At 46.5% G+C, this 17500-nt stretch overlaps 1 protein-coding gene, 1 long non-coding RNA gene and 1 pseudogene across 3 annotated transcripts in view; 2 read left to right on the top strand and 1 right to left on the bottom strand.

Moving 5' to 3' along the window:
• typh (Thymidine phosphorylase) overlaps positions 1-377 on the top strand; it is a 4930-nt gene extending 4553 nt beyond the window's left edge. Inside the window, 1 exon segment of the mRNA NM_001140279.1 lies at positions 1-377. This exon segment is cut by the window's left edge and continues 231 nt beyond it. The gene's annotated coding sequence lies outside the window, so the exon portion shown is untranslated.
• Positions 378-3223: 2846 nt separating this feature from the next.
• On the bottom strand, positions 3224-5762 carry LOC106594606 (uncharacterized). Its single transcript, XR_006760209.1, has 2 exons — positions 5345-5762; positions 3224-3904 (listed from the first exon to the last, which is right to left on the bottom strand). It is a non-coding gene; the product is annotated as an uncharacterized lncRNA (long non-coding RNA).
• A 10978-nt stretch (positions 5763-16740) lies between these two features.
• The window catches only part of LOC123728294 (thymidine phosphorylase-like), a 4774-nt pseudogene continuing 4014 nt past the window's right edge, over positions 16741-17500 (top strand). Inside the window, exons 1-2 of the transcript XR_006760208.1 lie at positions 16741-16951; positions 17097-17201. The product of XR_006760208.1 is annotated as a thymidine phosphorylase-like (transcript). The remainder of the gene's footprint in view (positions 16952-17096; positions 17202-17500) is intronic.

Raw genomic sequence — 17500 nt, 5'->3', positions numbered from 1 at the left:
GAACTAAAGGCCTGTGTCTCCTGCTCTTTACTCTCAAAGTCCTCTCTGAACCACCCATATAAAGTCACAAGATTCTGTGGAGACTGAATAGATGTTAACTGTTTCCAGGAACTGTGTGAGGGCAATTTCTGTTAAACCTTACTAATGCTTGTGTACTAAAATATCCTTCTTGAAGCCTAGGCATTGAGTTTGAGATGGTTAAAGAAACTAACTCATATAAAAGTGTGTGTGTGCACATTAATAGAGGCCTGTTGTAACTGTTCTGGGTGTGTAGCATGACCCCAGGATGTCTGGGAGCTCAGCCAATACTTGACAGAAACTGACTGGTTCCTCTTAAGTTAACGGGAGACAGAGTAAAGGTTATTCCTGCCCACCAATGATTGAGCTATTGTTCTGTCTGGAGCCTGTTTCTGGGCAAAAGATTCATGTTTTGTCTGTGTGTGTGTGACCAGTACGACCATACATCATCTGGGCCGACAGTCAAAGGCGCTTGCTTGCCCAACTTGGGGGAACCGTTGAGCAACTCAAATCAAATCAAAGTTTATTTGTCACGTGAAATGCTTAATTACAGGCTCTAACCAATAGTGCAAAAAAGGTATTAGGTGAACAATAGGTAAGTATAGAAATTAAAACAACAGTAAAAAGACAGTGAAATATAACAGTAGCGAGGCTATATAGAGTAGCGAGGCTACATACAGACACCGGTTAGTCAGGCTGATTGAGGTAGTATGTACATGTAGATATGGTTAAAGTGACTATGCATATATGATGAACAGAGAGTAGCAGTAGCGTAAAAGAGTGGTTGGTGGGTGGCGGGACACAATTCAGATAGCCCGGTTAGCCAATGTGCGGGAGCACTGGTTGGTCGGGCCATTTGAGGTAGTATGTACATGAATGTATAGTTAAAGTGACTATGCATATATGATAAACAGAGAGTAGCAGCAGCGTAAATGAGGGGTTGGGGGAGTGGGCACACAGTGCAAATAGTCCGGGTAGCCATTTGACTACCTGTTCAGGAGTCTTATGGCTTGGGGGTAAACACTGTTGAGAAACCTTTTTGTCCTAGACTTGGCACTCCGCTACCGCTTGCCATGCGATAGTAGAGAGAACAGTCTATTACTGGGGTGGCTGGGGTCTTTGACAATTTTTAGGGTCGTCCTCTGACACCGCCTAGTGTAGAGGTCCTGGATGGCAGGCAGCTTAGCCCCAGTAATGTACTGGGCCGTACGCACTACTCTCTGTAGTGACTTGCAGTCGGAGGCCGAGCAGTTGCCATACCAGGCAGTGATGCAACCAGTCAGGATGGTGCAGCTGTAGAACCTTTTGAGGATTTCAGGACCTATGCCAAATCTTTTTAGTTTCCTGCGGGAGAATAGGCTTTGTCGTGCCCTTCACGACTGTTTTGGTATGTTTGGACCATTCTAGTTTGTTGGTGATGTGGACACCAAGGAACTTGAAGCTCTCAACCTGCTCCACTACAGCCCTGTCGATGAGAATGGGAGCGTGCTCGGCCCTCCTTTTCCTGTAGTGCACAATCATCTCCTTAGTCTTGGTTACGTTGAGGGATAGGTTGTTATTCTGGCACCACCCGGTCAGGTCTCTGACCTCCTCCCTATAAGCTGTCTCGTCGTTGTCGGTGGTCAGGCCTACCACTGTTGCGTCGTCTGCAAACTTAATGATGGTGTTGGAGTCGTGCCTGGCCATGCAGTCGTGGGTGAACAGGGAGTACAGGAGGGGACTGAGCATGCACCCCTGGGGGGCTCCAGTGTTGAGGATCAGCGTGGCAGATGTGTTGCTACCTACCCTCACCACCTGGGGACGGCCCATCAGGAAGTCCAGGATCCAGTTGCAGAGGGAGGTGTTTAGTCCCAGGATCCTTAGCTTAGTGATGAGCTTTGAGGGTACTATGGTGTTGAACGCTGAGCTGTATGAATAGCAATGAATAGCATTCTCACATAGGTGTTCCTTTTATCCAGGTGGGAAAGGGCTGTGTGGAGTGCAATAGAGATTGCATCATCTGTGGGTCTGTTTGGGAGGTATGCAAATTGGAGTGGGTCTAGGGTTCCTGGGATAATGGTGTTGATGTGAGCCATTACCAGCCTTTCAAAGCATTTCATGGCCACGAACGTGAGTTCTACGGGTCTGTAGTCATTTAGGCAGGTTGCCTTCGTGTTCTTGGGCACAGGGACTATGGTGGTCTGCTTGAAACATGTTGGTATTACAGTCTTAATCAGGGACATGTTGAAAATGTCAGTGAAGACACCTACCAGTTGGTCAGCACATGCCCGGAGCACACATCCTAGTAATCCATCTGGCCCCACAGGCTTGTGAATGTTGACCTGTTTAAAGGTCTTACTCACGTCGGTACAGAAAGAAAGGAGATATTACTGCACTGTTGGAGCTAGGAACACAAGCATTTCACTACTCACTCACATATCTGCTAAATATGTGTATGTGACAAATACAATTTAGTTTGATTTGATTTGTAAAGGATATCATAAAGGCCCAGTGTAGGCTGCATCTAAATCAATATAAAAATATTTTGCAAATGTATTGAAAGTTAAATACAGAAATCAAATTTACATAAGTATTCACACCCCTGAGTCTATACTTTGTAGAAGCACCTTTGGCAGCGATTACAGATTTGCGTCATCTTGGGTTTGTCTGTATCAGCTTTACACATCTGGATTTGGGGGTTTTCTCCCATTCTTCCTTTTCTCAAGCTCTGTTCTGTTCTCAAGCTCTGTTAAATTAGATGGGGAGCAGTGAAAAACAGCAGTCTTTATGTCCTTCAAGCCACAGATTTTCAATGCTTTCAAGTCTGGGCTTTAGGTGGGCCACTCAAGGACTTTCACATTCTTGTTCTGAAGTCATTCCAGCATTGTTTTGGCTGTAAGCTTAGGGTCATTGTCCTGTTGGAACGTAAATCTTTGCCTCAGTCTAAAGTTGTTTGCACTCTAAAGCAGGTCATCATCAAGGATTTGCCTGTATTTGGATCCATTCATTGTTCCCTCTATCCTTGCCAGTCTCCCAGTCCATACAGCTGAATAGCATCCCCATAGCATGATGCTGCCACCAGGCTTCATTGTAGGGATGGTGTTTGACGGGTGATGAGCTGTGCCTGGTTTTCTCAACTTGGTCTCAGAGCATTTCGTATTATTTTTTGTGTATATAAAACCAAAACACTCCATTTACTATGATATGTAACATTTTGTATGGTATCTTAATTTGTGGATGTCCATTATCCATTTTTAATGATATGTTATGAATAACAATTCACACGATATGTTGCGAATTTGTTAAGCGTATCATATGTCACAAATTACAATTTGTTGTTGCTAACAGCTAGGTGGCTAATGCTAACTAGCTCTAGGGGTTAAGGTTAGTGGAAGGGTTAGCTAAAAGGATTAGGGGAAGGGTTAGCTAACTTGATAAGTAGTTGCAACGTAACTAAAAAGTAGTTACAATGTTGCTAATTAGCTAAAAGTTGCTAAAGTGTTCCGTGATGAGATTCAAACACACAACCTTGGGGTTGCTAGACATTTGTGTTATACGTCCACTCATCCACCCCGACCAACCACCCTACTTTTGTTTTTGCCTTAAGTAACCTGTTTTATGTAACCATTATGGAGGAAATTATTGAATTACCTACTATGTTGTTTAATTGAACATACTATGCTGTTTTTACTTGGAGAATTATCCATTGTTATATTTTAGTATAGGCTTGTCTTGTGTGACTTAGTCATGGGTCTGGGCATACAGATAAGAGCCTTTTGGTTTCGACTGTAGTATGTGACATCCTGTTTTAACAATCTACAGGAACTTAGATGTGTGGAAACTGTAAGGGAAATATTATGTATTTACCTGCTTTGTTGAATATTGATCGTTGAATTATATGCTTAACCTCTTGGGGCTAGGTGGGACGCTAGCGTGCCACCTGTGGTGCACTCCATCAACAGCAGGTGCATTTCCGAGAGCGGCAAATTTGAATCCAAATACAATGTCAAAATTCAAATTTTTCAAAAATACAACTATGTTACACCATTTTAAAGATAAACATCTCCTTAATCTAACCACGTTTTACGATTTCAAAAAGGTTTTACGGCGAAAGCATAAATTTAGAGTATGTTAGGACAGTACATTTACAAGAGTTGTGTGTAATGCTTTTGTCAAGTCAAAGACAGGGTCACCAAAACCATAAAACCAGCTAAAATGATACACTAACCTTTTACAATCTCCATCAGATGACACTCCTAGGACATTATGTTAGACAATGCATGCATTTTTAGTTCTATCAAGTTCATATTTATATACAAAAACAGCGTTTTACTATGGCATTGATGTTGAGGAAATCGTTTCCCTCCAATAACCGGCAGTCAAGTCAGCGTCACAAATTAAATAATTAAAATTAGAAAACATTGGTAAAATATTATATTGTCATTTAAAGAATTATAGATTTACATCTTTTGAACGCAATCAACTTGCCAGATTTAAAAATAACCTTACTGGGAAATCACACTTTGCAATAATCTGAGCACTGTGCCCAGAAAAATACGCGTTGCGATACAGACTAGACGTCATGTTGGGGAGATCTAAAATCGAAAATACTATGTAAATAATCCATTACCTTTGATTCTCTTCATCAGATGTCACTTCCAGGTATCACAGGTCCATAACGAATGTAGTTTTGTTCAAAAAAGCTCATCATTTATGTCCAAAAATCTCCGTCTCGTTAGCACATGATGTAAGCCAGCCGGACTTCTCGTCATGAACGAGGGGAAAAAATATATTTCCGTTCGTTCAAACATGTCAAACGTTGTATAGCATAAATCATTAGGGCCTTTTTAACCAGAACATGAATAATATTCAAGGTGGACGAATGCATAGCCTTTTATAACGTATTGGAACGAGGGTACCCAACATGAAGTAGCGCGCCAGGTGTCTAATGGGACATCACCGTTCCATGGCTCTTGTTCGGTCAGATCTCCCTCCAGAAGACTCAAAACACTTTGTAAAGGCTGGTGACATCTAGTGGAAGCAATAGGAAGTGCCAAAATATTCCTAAACCCCTGTGTTTTTCAATGGGATAGGTTTAAAATCAATACAACACATCAGGTATCCACTTCCTGTCAGAAAATGTCTCAGGGTTTTGCCTGCCAAATGAGTTCTGTTATACTCACAGACACCATTCAAACAGTTTTGGAAACTTTAGAGTGTTTTCTATCCATATATAATAAGTATATGCATATTCTAGTTACTGGGTAGGATTAGTAACCAGATTAAATCGGGTACATTTTTTTTATCCAGACGTGCAAATGCTGCCCCCTAGACCCAACAGGTTAACAATAGTAAGAGATTTTCATAACTACAAATGCTGTGCTTCTGTAAAGGGATGGTTCCCCTCTAGCTCCCTGCAGCTGGTCTGTGGATATAGTCAAGGACATGGTGTGAGCCGAGATAGAGAGAGCCTGAGAAATAGAACAAACCCCTATTTGTTTCTAATGATCTTTGCTTCTGAGAAACTAACCCAAGGTACGGGGAAACAACACCGGTGAACATAACCACAAGATGAACCCAAGGTAGCTTATGATGGCCCGATCTGCATGGGAGGGGTGGAACCAGCCATGACTAAGCATTTTTAGGTCTGCTATATAGGACCTCTGTTTTTTCTGTATCGTTGAGCTCTCGGCCTTACACTCAAGAGTGTGGGGTCGACCAGCTTCATTATTGCAATTCTTATTAAATAAAGATGATCGTTTGAAGAAATGACAAAGTCTCTCTCACTTGGTTAGAATGTCCTGCTAAACATTCAGGTAACACACAGACACACACACACTGCCACATGAACACAGACACACACATATTATTCAGTTGTTCACATTTGTCTTGATCGACAGGTTTTCCAGTTTGTTGTTGTTGTTGATGTTAAACTTGTCCTCCACTTTATATTGGCTGAGTATCTGTACCAGACTGTTGGTCAGAAAGCCAAGCTGAGAAATGGTAGTCAACTGATTCGCTCTGAGGACCATTGTGAACCAAACCCTGACTTCCTTGATGACCCTGACTACCCTGACCAAAACCATGCTTATCCTGAACCAAACCAGGCCTATGCACATACAAACCTTGCCTACCCTGAAGAAATCCTTGCCTACTCTGATGACCAACACCAGGCTAACTTCGGACCAAACCATTCCTACCACCACTAACCAGGACCAGAGTGTTGCTGTATGACTGAAGACACTTTGGGCGCTAACATTGAATTGCTCAGTGGAGTTTGGTGGGAGGAGCAATAGGAGGATGGGCTCATTGTTATGGCTGGAATGGAATATTTGGAACGGAGTCAAACGTGGTTTCCATATGTTTGATACCATTCCATGAATTCCATTCCAGCCATTACAATGAGCCCGTCCTCCTGTAGCTCCTCCCACCAGCCGCCACTGGAATTGCTCTAACTCTAAATGCTCAGTTCAGTGCTTTCAGAGGAAGACAGGTATAGACCAGGGTCAGATGTAAGGATCAGGGAGGTGTCATGATATGGCCCACTTTGGGTATAGTTAGTACCATCCCCCTCTTTCTCCCTCTCTCTCCCTCTCTCTCCCTCCTACACCCAGGTTCTGTTATCTCAGGTCGTAAATTCCTGGAGGAGACTCTCCTCCTGGACATGCAGAAAGAGACACATTTACAGAGAACAAAGGAACTTCTTCTACATCACAGAACTTGAGAACTGAACAATATCCATGTTTTGGAGAATGTGTAAACGGTCGGTGGAGTAGCCAGTTACGACCCGGTCCGTTTTGTTTCATGTTTGTGACCTTATGAAAGACAATACAGCCACATTACCATAAGTTTGTTTTACAGGAGCCTCCGTTATGAGGTTTACGTCTAATTATTGTATAAAACGAATGAGTAAAGATGAAACTATTTGTGAAATTATATAAGGTGATGTTGAACCATTAATGTGAGAGAATTGTATATCCTTCAAAGTCATTGGCCCGCCCCCGTGAGCACAGACATGATCTGGCTCATGGGACAGCCCTTTCTACTGTTACGAATAAAACCCCCACCTGAAGAATCACAGTTCAGACCATGCATACCTCGGTCAGCTGAGGGAGCGAAGGTTGAGCAGAGACCACAGAAACCTCAGTATAAGCTAAGGTTGTAATGGTTGTTGAAACTCTGAGACTATTGATCCCGACAGAATAAGAGCAAATCTTCGATACTAATTACTAGTCTGCAGCTAGTGTCACGTCCTGACCAGTAAAAGGGGTTATTTGTTATTGTAGTTTGGTCAGGACGTGGCAGGGGTGTGTTTGTTTTGTGTTGTTGGGTATTTCTATGTCTAGTTTATTGTTTTGACCTTCAATTGGAGGCAGCTGTTCCTCGTTGACTCTAATTGAAGGTCCTATTTAGTAGGGGTGTTTTTTCTATGGGTTTTGTGGGTAGTTGTTTCTTGTTTAGCTGTGTACCTGACAAGACTGTTTTCGTCGTTCTTTTTGTTCTTTTTGTTCAGTGTTCATTTATTTAAAAAAAGAAGATAATGAGCATTCACGTACCCGCTGCATTTTGGTCCAATCACTACGACGGCCGTGACAGAACTGCCCACCACAAACGGACCAAGCAGCGAAGGAAGGAGCAGCACCTGGAGAGCAGCTATCTGGAATCGTGGACATGGGAGCAAATTCTGGACGGGGCTGGACCATGGAACCAGGTTGGGGAATACGCTCGCCCTAAGGAGGAGCTGGAGGCAGCCAAGGTGGAGCGGCGCCGTTATGAGGCCTTATACGCGCCCGATTGGACAGTATGAGAGGCAGCCCCAAAACATTTTTTGGGGGGGGCACACGGGGAGTGTGGCTAGATCAGGCAAGAGCCCTAAGCCAACTCCCGTGCTTATTATGGGGAGTGTTTGGCAGTGAGAGCGCCGGTCTATGCGGAAGTGCGCAAAATCTTGCCCATGCGCACGCACAGTCCGGTGTGTGCGATCCCAGCCTCCCGTAAGTGCCGTGCTAGAGTGGGCATCCAGCCTGGGAGAAGTGCGCCGGCACAATACATCTGGCCACCAGCGCGTCTCCTGGGCCCAGTCTACCCTGCGCCTGCTCTACGCACGGCAGCCATCAGGCCTCTGCACAGTCCAGTTCGCCCTGTGCCAGCACTCCACCCGTGCAGGGCTACTGTGACTACCCAGCCAGGACGGGTGGTGCAGGCTGTGCGCTCCAGACCTCCAGTGCTGGTTCATGGCCCGGTGTATCCAGTTCCTGCTCCTCGTACTGGCCTCAAGGTGCGTGTCTCTAGTCTGGCATCTCCAAAGCCAGCACCACGCACCAGGCCTCCAGTGCGTCAGCCCAGTCCAGTACGTCCTGTTCCCGCTCTTTGCACTAGCCTTGGGGTGCGTGTCCCCAGCCTGGTACCTCCAGTACCAGCCCCACGCACCAGGCCTCCAGTGTGTCAGCCCAGTCCAGTACGTCCTGTTCCTGCTCCTCGCACTAGCCCTGTGGTGCGTGTAAATAGTCTGGCGTCTCCAAAGCCAGCCCCATGTATCAGGCTTTCAGTGCGCAGTCCCCGTCCAGAGCTTCCGACGACAGTACCCCGTCCAGAGCTTCCAACGACAGTACCCCGTCCAGAGCTTCCGGCGACAGTACCCCGTCCAGAGCTTCCGGCGACAGTTCCCCGTCCAGAGCTTCCGGCGACAGTTCCCCGTCCAGAGCTTCCGGCGACAGTTCCCCGTCCAGAGCTTCCGGCGACAGTTCCCCGTCCAGAGCTTCCGGCGACAGTTCCCCGTCCAGAGCTTCCGGCGACAGTTCCCCGTCCAGAGCTTCCGGCGACAGTGCCCCGTCCAGAGCTTCCGGCAACAGTGCCCCGTCTAGCGATGGCCCACAGTTCGAGCCTGCAGAGACGGCCCACAGTCCAGAGCCAGCAGAGACGGCCCACAGTCCGGAGCCAGCAGAGACGGCCCACAGTCCGGAGCCAGCAGAGACGGCCCACAGTCCGGAGCCAGCAGAGATGGCCCACAGTCCGGAGCCGACAGAGACGGCCCACAGTCCGGAACCGACAGAGACGGCCCACAGTCCGGAACCGACAGAGACGGCCCACAGTCCGGAACCGACAGAGACGGCCTACAGTCCAGAACCTACAGAGTCACCCTACAGTCCGGAACCGGCGCAGCCAGAGTCGCCCTCCAGTCCGGAGCTCCCAGAGTCGCCCTCCAGTCCGGAGCTCCCAGAGTCGCCCTCCAGTCCGGAGCTCCCAGAGTCGCCCTCCAGTCCGAAGTCTCCAGCGACGCGCATCAGCCCGAGGTCTTCAACGATGCGCCTTAGTCCAGAGACTTCGGGAGGGGTAAAATATAATAAATAGTTAGCGGGGGTGGACAGGTTAGGTTGGGGAGTAAGGCCAGAGCCTGAGCCACCTCCATAGTAGGAGGTTGGGGAGGGGTGTAGCACAAGAACCGTCGGTGATGGTGGCCACCCTCCGGGATTATTTTTGTTTTGGGTTTATTTTTGTGTTTTTGTTTAAGGTGCATCCGGGACTGCACCTTGGGGGGGTACTGTCACGTCCTGACTAGTATAAGGGGTTATTTGTTATTGTAGTTTGGTCAGGACGTGTCAGGGGTGTGTTTGTTTTGTGTTGTCTGGGTTTTTGGGTAGTGTTCTATGTTTTGTATTTCTATGTTCTATTTTCTAGTTTTTCTATTTCTATGTCTAGTTTATTGTTTTGACCTTCAATTGGAGGCAGCTGTTCCTCGTTGCCTCTAATTGAAGGTCCTATTTAGTTGGGGTGTTTTTTCTATGGGTTTTGTGGGTAGTTGTTTCTTGTTTAGCTGTGTGCCTGACAAGACTGTTTTCGTCGTTCTTTTTGTTCAGTGTTCATTTATTTTAAATAAAGAAGATAATGAGCATTCACGTACCCGCTGCATTTTGGTCCAATCACTACGACGGCCGTGACAGCTAGAAATTATGTCGACCTGGAATGTGAAGACCAACAACCGCCGAAACATCTATTCTATAAGAACATTTTTGAAGGGTACTCTCAAGTATCCAGAGAGACTTCATGGAAGCAGAGAGACGATCAGATGAACTTTCCAACAGAAAGACGGACGATTCCAACAGAGATCACGATGACACACTGAGCGTAAATATACACTGCTCAAAAAAAATAAAGGGAACACTTAAACAACACAATATAACTCCAAGTCAATCACACTTCTGTGAAATCAAACTGTCCACTTAGGAAGCAACACTGATTAACAATAAATTTCACATGCTGTTGTGCAAATGGAATAGACAACAGGTGGAAATTATAGGCAATTAGCAAGACACCCCAATAAAGGAGTGGTTCTGCAGTGGTGACCACAGACCACTTCTCAGTTCCTATGGTTCCTGGCTGATGTTTTGGTCACTTTTGAATGCTGGCGGTGCTTTCACTCTAGTGGTAGCATGAGACGGAGTCTACAACCCACACAAGTGGCTCAGGTAGTGCAGCTCATCCAGGATGGCACATCAATGCGAGCTGTGGCAAGAAGGTTTGCTGTGTCTGCCGGCGTAGTGTCCAGAGCATGGAGGCGCTACCAGGAGACAGGTCAGTACATCAGGAGACGTGGAGGAGGCCGTAGGAGGGCAACAACCCAGCAGCAGGACCGCTACCTCCGCCTTTGTGCAAGGAGGAGCAGGAGGAGCACTGCCAGAGCCCTGCAAAATGACCTCCAGCAGGCCACAAATGTGCATGTGTCTGCTCAAACAGTCAGAAACAGACTCCATGAGGGTGGTATGAGGGCCCGATGTCCCCAGGTGGGGGTTGTGCTTACAGCCCTACACCGTGAAGGACGTTTGGCATTTGCCAGAGAAATCCAAGATTGTCAAATTCGCCACTGGCGCCCTGTGCTCTTCACAGATGAAAGCAGGTTCACACTGAGCACGTGACAGATGTGACAGAGTCTGGAGACGCCGTGGAGAACGTTCTGCTGCCTGCAACATCCTCCAGCATGACCGTTTTGGTGGTGGGTCAGTCATGGTGTGGGGTGGCATTTCTTTGGGGGCCGCACAGCCCTCCATGTGCTCGCCAGAGGTAGCCTGACTGCCATTAGGTTCCGAGATGAGATCCTCAGACCCCTTGTGATACCATATGCTGGTGCGGTTGGCCCTGGGTTCCTCCTAATGCAAGACAATGCTAGACCTCATGTGGCTGGAGTGTGTCAGCAGTTCCTGCAAGAGGAAGGCATTGATGCTATGGACTGGCCCGCCCGTTCCCCAGACCTGAATCCAATTGAGCACATCTGGGACATCATGTCTCGCTCCATCCACCAACGCCACGTTGCACCACAGACTGTCCAGGAGTTGACGGATGCTTTAGTCCAGGTCTGGGAGGAGATCCCTCAGGAGACCATCCGCCACCTCATCAGGAGCATGCCCAGGCATTGTAGGGAGGTCATACAGGCACGTGGAGGCCACACACACTACTGAGCCTCATTTTGACTTGTTTTAAGGACATTACATCAAAGTTGGATCAGACTGTAGTGTGGTTTTCCACTTTAATTTTGAGTGTGACTCCAAATCCAGACCTCCATGGGTTGATAAATTGGATTTCCATAGATTATTTTTGTGTGATTTTGTTGTCAGCACATTCAACTATGTAAAGAAAAAAGTATTTAATAAGATTATTTCATTCATTCAGATCTAGGATGTGTTATTTTAGTGTTCCCTTTATTTTTTGAGCAGTATATATTGATTGCAATTATTCCCGAATGAGTGAGCATTCATGTGCAAAGGCTTAGCATTTATATCAGTATAATTATCAACTGTGTAGTGACTTGTCTTTCCCGCCCTCCTCAGTCCACACCCACTTCCCTTTGTCCACCAAGCCGTCATATCGGCTTAGCCCACTAGGGAACCTCCCCTATCATTTCCTTGTAACCATATCTACTGTTTGTTTGTTCATGAATTTCTGTGATTATTTAGTTACTTAGTAAATAAATGATTAAGACAATTGATGTATGGATGATTCATAGTAAAGGCTGGGTTTGTGCAGATAACCAACGATTTACGACGTTCGGAATGAGACTACCGTAAAGGTAAAGAATAATTCATTAATTTGAAGACTAATTAATCAGATATTAAAATATCTGAAGAGTTATAATAGGAAAATTATAACTTTGTAATCTGAAGTTTTTCCTTGGTGCCCCGACTTCCTAGTTAATTACATTTAAATGATTAGTTTAATCAGGTAATAATAATTACAAAGAATTGATTTGATAAAATAACAGTCTTCAATTCTATGATGCCATAGACACAACAGAGGATACCAGAAGAGGAAGACAGGTATAGACCAGGGTCAGATGTAAGGATCAGGGAGGGTTCAGGTAGGGGAAGACAGGTATAGACCAGTGTCAGATGTAAGGATCAGGGAGGGTACAGGTAGAGGAAGACAGGTATAGACCAGGGTCAGATGTAAAGATCAGGGAGGGTACAGGAAGAGGAAGACAGGTATAGACCAGGGTGAAATGTAAGGATCAGGGAGGGTTCAGGTAGAGGAAGACAGGTATAGAACAGGGTCAGATGTAAGGATCAGGGAGGGTTCAGGTAGAGGAGGACAGGTATAGACCAGTGTCAGATGTAAGGATCAGGGAGGGTACAGGTAGAGGAAGACATGTATAGACCAGGGTCAGATGTAAGGATCAGGGAGGGTACAGGAAGAGGAAGACAGGTATAGACCAGGGTCAGATGTAAGGATCAGGGAGGGTTCAGGTAGAGGAAGACAGGTATAGAACAGGGTCAGATGTAAGGATCAGGGAGGGAACAGGTAGAGGAAGACAGGTATAGACCAGGGTCAGATGTAAGGATCAGGGAGGGTACAGGAAGAGGAAGACAGGTATAGACCAGGGTCAGATGTAAGGATCAGGGAGGATACAGGAAGAGGAAGACAGGTATAGACCAGGGTCAAATGTAAGGATCAGGGAGGGTTCAGGTAGAGGAGGACAGGTATAGAACAGGGTCAGATGTAAGGATCAGGGAGGGTTCAGGTAGAGGAGGACAGGTATAGACCAGTGTCAGATGTAAGGATCAGGGAGGGTACAGGTAGAGGAGGTCAGGTATAGACCAGGGTCAGATGTAAGGATCAGGGAGGGTACAGGTAGAGTAAGACAGGTATAGAACAGGGTCAGATATAAGGATCAGGGAGGATACAGGAAGAGGAAGACAGGTATAGAACAGGGTCAGATGTAAGGATCAGGGAGGGTACAGGTAGAGGAAGACAGGTATAGAACAGGGTCAGATGTAAGGATCAGGGAGGGTACAGGTAGAGGAGGACAGGTATAGAACAGGGTCAGATGTAAGGATCAGGGAGGGTACAGGTAGAGGAAGACAGGTATAGACCAGGGTCAGATCTAAGGATCAGGGAGGGTTCAGGTAGAGGAGGACAGGTATAGAACAGGGTCAGATGTAAGGATCAGGGAGGATATAGGTAGAGGAGGACAGGTATAGAACAGGGTCAGATGTAAGGATCAGGGAGGGTTCAGGTAGAGGAGGACAGGTATAGAACAGGGTCAGATGTAAGGATCAGGGAGGGTTCAGGTAGAGGTGGACAGGTATAGACCAGGGTCAGATGTAAAGATCAGGGAGGGTACAGGAAGAGGAAGACAGGTATAGACCAGGGTGAAATGTAAGGATCAGGGAGGGTTCAGGTAGAGGAAGACAGGTATAGAACAGGGTCAGATGTAAGGATCAGGGAGGGTTCAGGTAGAGGAGGACAGGTATAGACCAGTGTCAGATGTAAGGATCAGGGAGGGTACAGGTAGAGGAAGACAGGTATAGACCAGGGTCAGATGTAAGGATCAGGGAGGGTACAGGAAGAGGAAGACAGGTATAGACCAGGGTCAGATGTAAGGATCAGGGAGGGTACAGGAAGAGGAAGACAGGTATAGACCAGGGTCAGATGTAAGGATCAGGGAGGATACAGGAAGAGGAAGACAGGTATAGACCAGGGTCAAATGTAAGGATCAGGGAGGGTTCAGGTAGAGGAGGACAGGTATAGAACAGGGTCAGATGTAAGGATCAGGGAGGGTTCAGGTAGAGGAGGACAGGTATAGACCAGTGTCAGATGTAAGGATCAGGGGAGGGTACAGGTAGAGGAGGTCAGGTATAGACCAGGGTCAGATGTAAGGATCAGGGAGGGTACAGGTAGAGTAAGACAGGTATAGAACAGGGTCAGATATAAGGATCAGGGAGGATACAGGAAGAGGAAGACAGGTATAGAACAGGGTCAGATGTAAGGATCAGGGAGGGTACAGGTAGAGGAAGACAGGTATAGAACAGGGTCAGATGTAAGGATCAGGGAGGGTACAGGTAGAGGAAGACAGGTATAGAACAGGGTCAGATGTAAGGATCAGGGAGGGTTCAGGTAGAGGAGGACAGGTATAGAACAGGGTCAGATGTAAGGATCAGGGAGGATACAGGTAGAGGAGGACAGGTATAGAACAGGGTCAGATGTAAGGATCAGGGAGGGTTCAGGTAGAGGAGGACAGGTATAGACCAGGGTCAGATGTAAGGATCAGGGAGGGTACAGGTAGAGGAAGACAGGTATAGAACAGGGTCAGATGTAAGGATCAGGGAGGATACAGGAAAACAGGTATAGACCAGGGTCAGATGTAAGGATCAGGGAGGGTTCAGGTAGAGGAAGACAGGTATAGAACAGGGTCAGATGTAAGGATCAGGGAGGATACAGGAAAACAGGTATAGACCAGGGTCAGATGTAAGGATCAGGGAGGGTTCAGGAAGAGGAGGACAGGTATAGAACAGGGTCAGATGTAAGGATCAGGGAGGGTACCGGTAGAGGAAGACAGGTATAGAACAGGGTCAGATGTAAGGATCAGGGAGGGTACAGGTAGAGGAAGACAGGTATAGAACAGGGTCAGATGTAAGGATCAGGGAGGGTTCAGGTAGAGGAGGACAGGTATAGACCAGGGTCAGATGTAAGGATCAGGGAGGGTACAGGTAGAGGAAGACAGGTATAGAACAGGGTCAGATGTAAGGATCAGGGAGGATACAGGAAAACAGGTATAGACCAGGGTCAGATGTAAGGATCAGGGAGGGTACAGGTAGAGGAGGACAGGTATAGAACAGAGACAGATGTAAGGATCAGGGAGGGTTCAGGTAGAGGAAGACAGGTATAGACCAGGGTCAGATGTAAGGATCAGGGAGGGTACAGGTAGAGGAAGACAGGTATAGACCAGGATCAGATGTAAGGATCAGGGAGGGTTCAGGTAGAGGAGGACAGGTATAGAACAGGGTCAGATGTAAGGATCAGGGAGGATACAGGTAGAGGAGGACAGGTATAGAACAGGGTCAGATGTAAGGATCAGGGAGGGTACAGGTAGAGGAAGACAGGTATAGAACAGGGTCAGATGTAAGGATCAGGGAGGATACAGGAAAACAGGTATAGACCAGGGTCAGATGTAAGGATCAGGGAGGGTTCAGGTAGAGGAAGACAGGTATAGACCAGGGTCAGATGTAAGGATCAGGGAGGGTAAGGGTAGAGGAGGACAGGTATAGAACAGGGTCAGATGTAAGGATAAGGGAGGGTTCAGGTAGAGGAAGACAGGTATAGACCAGGGTCAGATGTAAGGATCAGGGAGGGTACAGGTAGAGGAAGACAGGTATAGACCAGGGTCAGATGTAAGGATCAGGGAGGGTACAGGTAGAGGAGGACAGGTATAGAACAGGGACAGATGTAAGGATCAGGGAGGGTTCAGGTAGAGGAAGACAGGTATAGACCAGGGTCAGATGTAAGGATCAGGGAGGGTACAGGTAGAGGAGGACAGGTGAGGTGGGGGGGGTGAGGGTAAGGGGGAGGGTGAGGGATGGAGTAAGGGAGGGTAAGGGGAGGGAGGTGAGGGTAAGGGGAGGGGGTGAGGGTAAGGAGGAGGTGAGGGTAATGGGAGGGGGTGAGTGTAAGGGGAGGGGTGAGGGTAAGAAGAAGGGTGAGGGTAAGGGGAGGGGTGAGGGTAGGGTAAGGGGAGGGGTGAGGGTGAGGGGTGAGGGTAAGGGGAGGGGGTGAGGGTAAGGGGAGGGGTGAGGGTGAGAAGAAGGGTGAGGGTAAGGGGATGAGGGGATGTGGTAGGGTCAGATTTATTTAGGTCAACATGACTGTTTCCCTTTCTGACTCGTGGTGGGTTGTCACTACTGTAGTAGTTATTGACTAACTGACCTGCTCCACCACTCACACCCATTGGTCACTAGTCCATCCATACAGACAGACAGAGAGGGGTATTTGACCCGTGGGTCCTCAAGGTTGGAAGACATGACAGTGTTCAGGAGCAGCGTTCCGGTACAGGTAGGAAACTCTGAAGTTTTGAAAACCTTAATAGACACATGTAGAAAAGAAGAGGAGGAAGGAAGCGCTGCTGAGGTACACAATAGTAGATTTTGGTAGACAGAAGGTGCTTTTTGGTAAAAGGGGTAAATTGGTCATCAAAAAGAAAGGAGGACCAAGGCACTCTTCACACAATTAATTAAAATGCCTTTATTTGTATAGCATGTTCAATGAAAATAAAGTTTCAAATCTCAGACGCATTTCGGCTGCATGGCCTTCCTCAGGGAGTACAAAGAAATGACAATACAATGTCCTCTTTTGGACAGATTTTTCCAATCAGCCCTGATTTGAAGAGGGAGTGGTTACATAATTCATTGGACAACACCTAGTAAGTAATACGAGATACATTAAAAAGTGAAATACTGTAGATATGTTATCAAAAATGTAACTCAAAGCTAGAAGCATCAGAATGTATAGAAAGGTAGTTCTAACCTTAAATATGACTGGGCAAAGTGCCAAGAATAGGAGAGCCATCTATTCCATAGTACACTAGAACACTGCAAACGTGGACAATAACAGTCCAAACATAGCTGAGGGCTATAGTACAAAATGTCCAGTAGATGGCAGAAAAGAGACCAATCACGACCCGACAGGAAAGGTGAGTAATCCATGATATGGGCAGTTGACTCAGAGAAAGACAATAGTTGAACAGTTTTGAACAAATGAATTTCTTCCAAAATGAAGTAGAAGCAAGAGAGAAATAGAGCAAGAGAGAGAGATTATTATTATTATTTTTTTTTCAGTTTCATTTTCGTTTATCTGGCAAATTCAGCTGGCTAGTTCAGCCAACAGAAACGCCCTGCTCAAACATACTTTCCAACACAACACTAGAACTCTTCTAAGTCAAGGTAAGATTTTGGTATTACTAATTTATTGCCACTGGGGCCCACTTGTGTAACTGTTAACTGTTACACTGACGTTACTGCATGATTGTAGCGGGTTTACTAACGCGTTAGTTCTATTAACTATGCTGACGATGTATGCCGTTACTTTAGCTAATATGGTAACAAAGATGTAGGTTGTTTGTAGAGGTTTGGCTTGGAAATGTTTTTGTTGCCTGGTCACATACAGCTGATGTGTTGTACACTGAAGTCCACAAGCAAAGGGAGAGAAGGAACGCAACGTGGCAGTTATGAGAGTGAACTCT

The sequence above is a fragment of the Salmo salar genome, chromosome ssa17, assembly GCF_905237065.1.
Source record: "Salmo salar chromosome ssa17, Ssal_v3.1, whole genome shotgun sequence".
Lineage (NCBI taxonomy): Eukaryota > Metazoa > Chordata > Actinopteri > Salmoniformes > Salmonidae > Salmo > Salmo salar.
The sequence above is the reverse complement of the archived record's forward strand: the minus strand, read 5'-3'. Positions and strand labels throughout refer to the sequence as shown.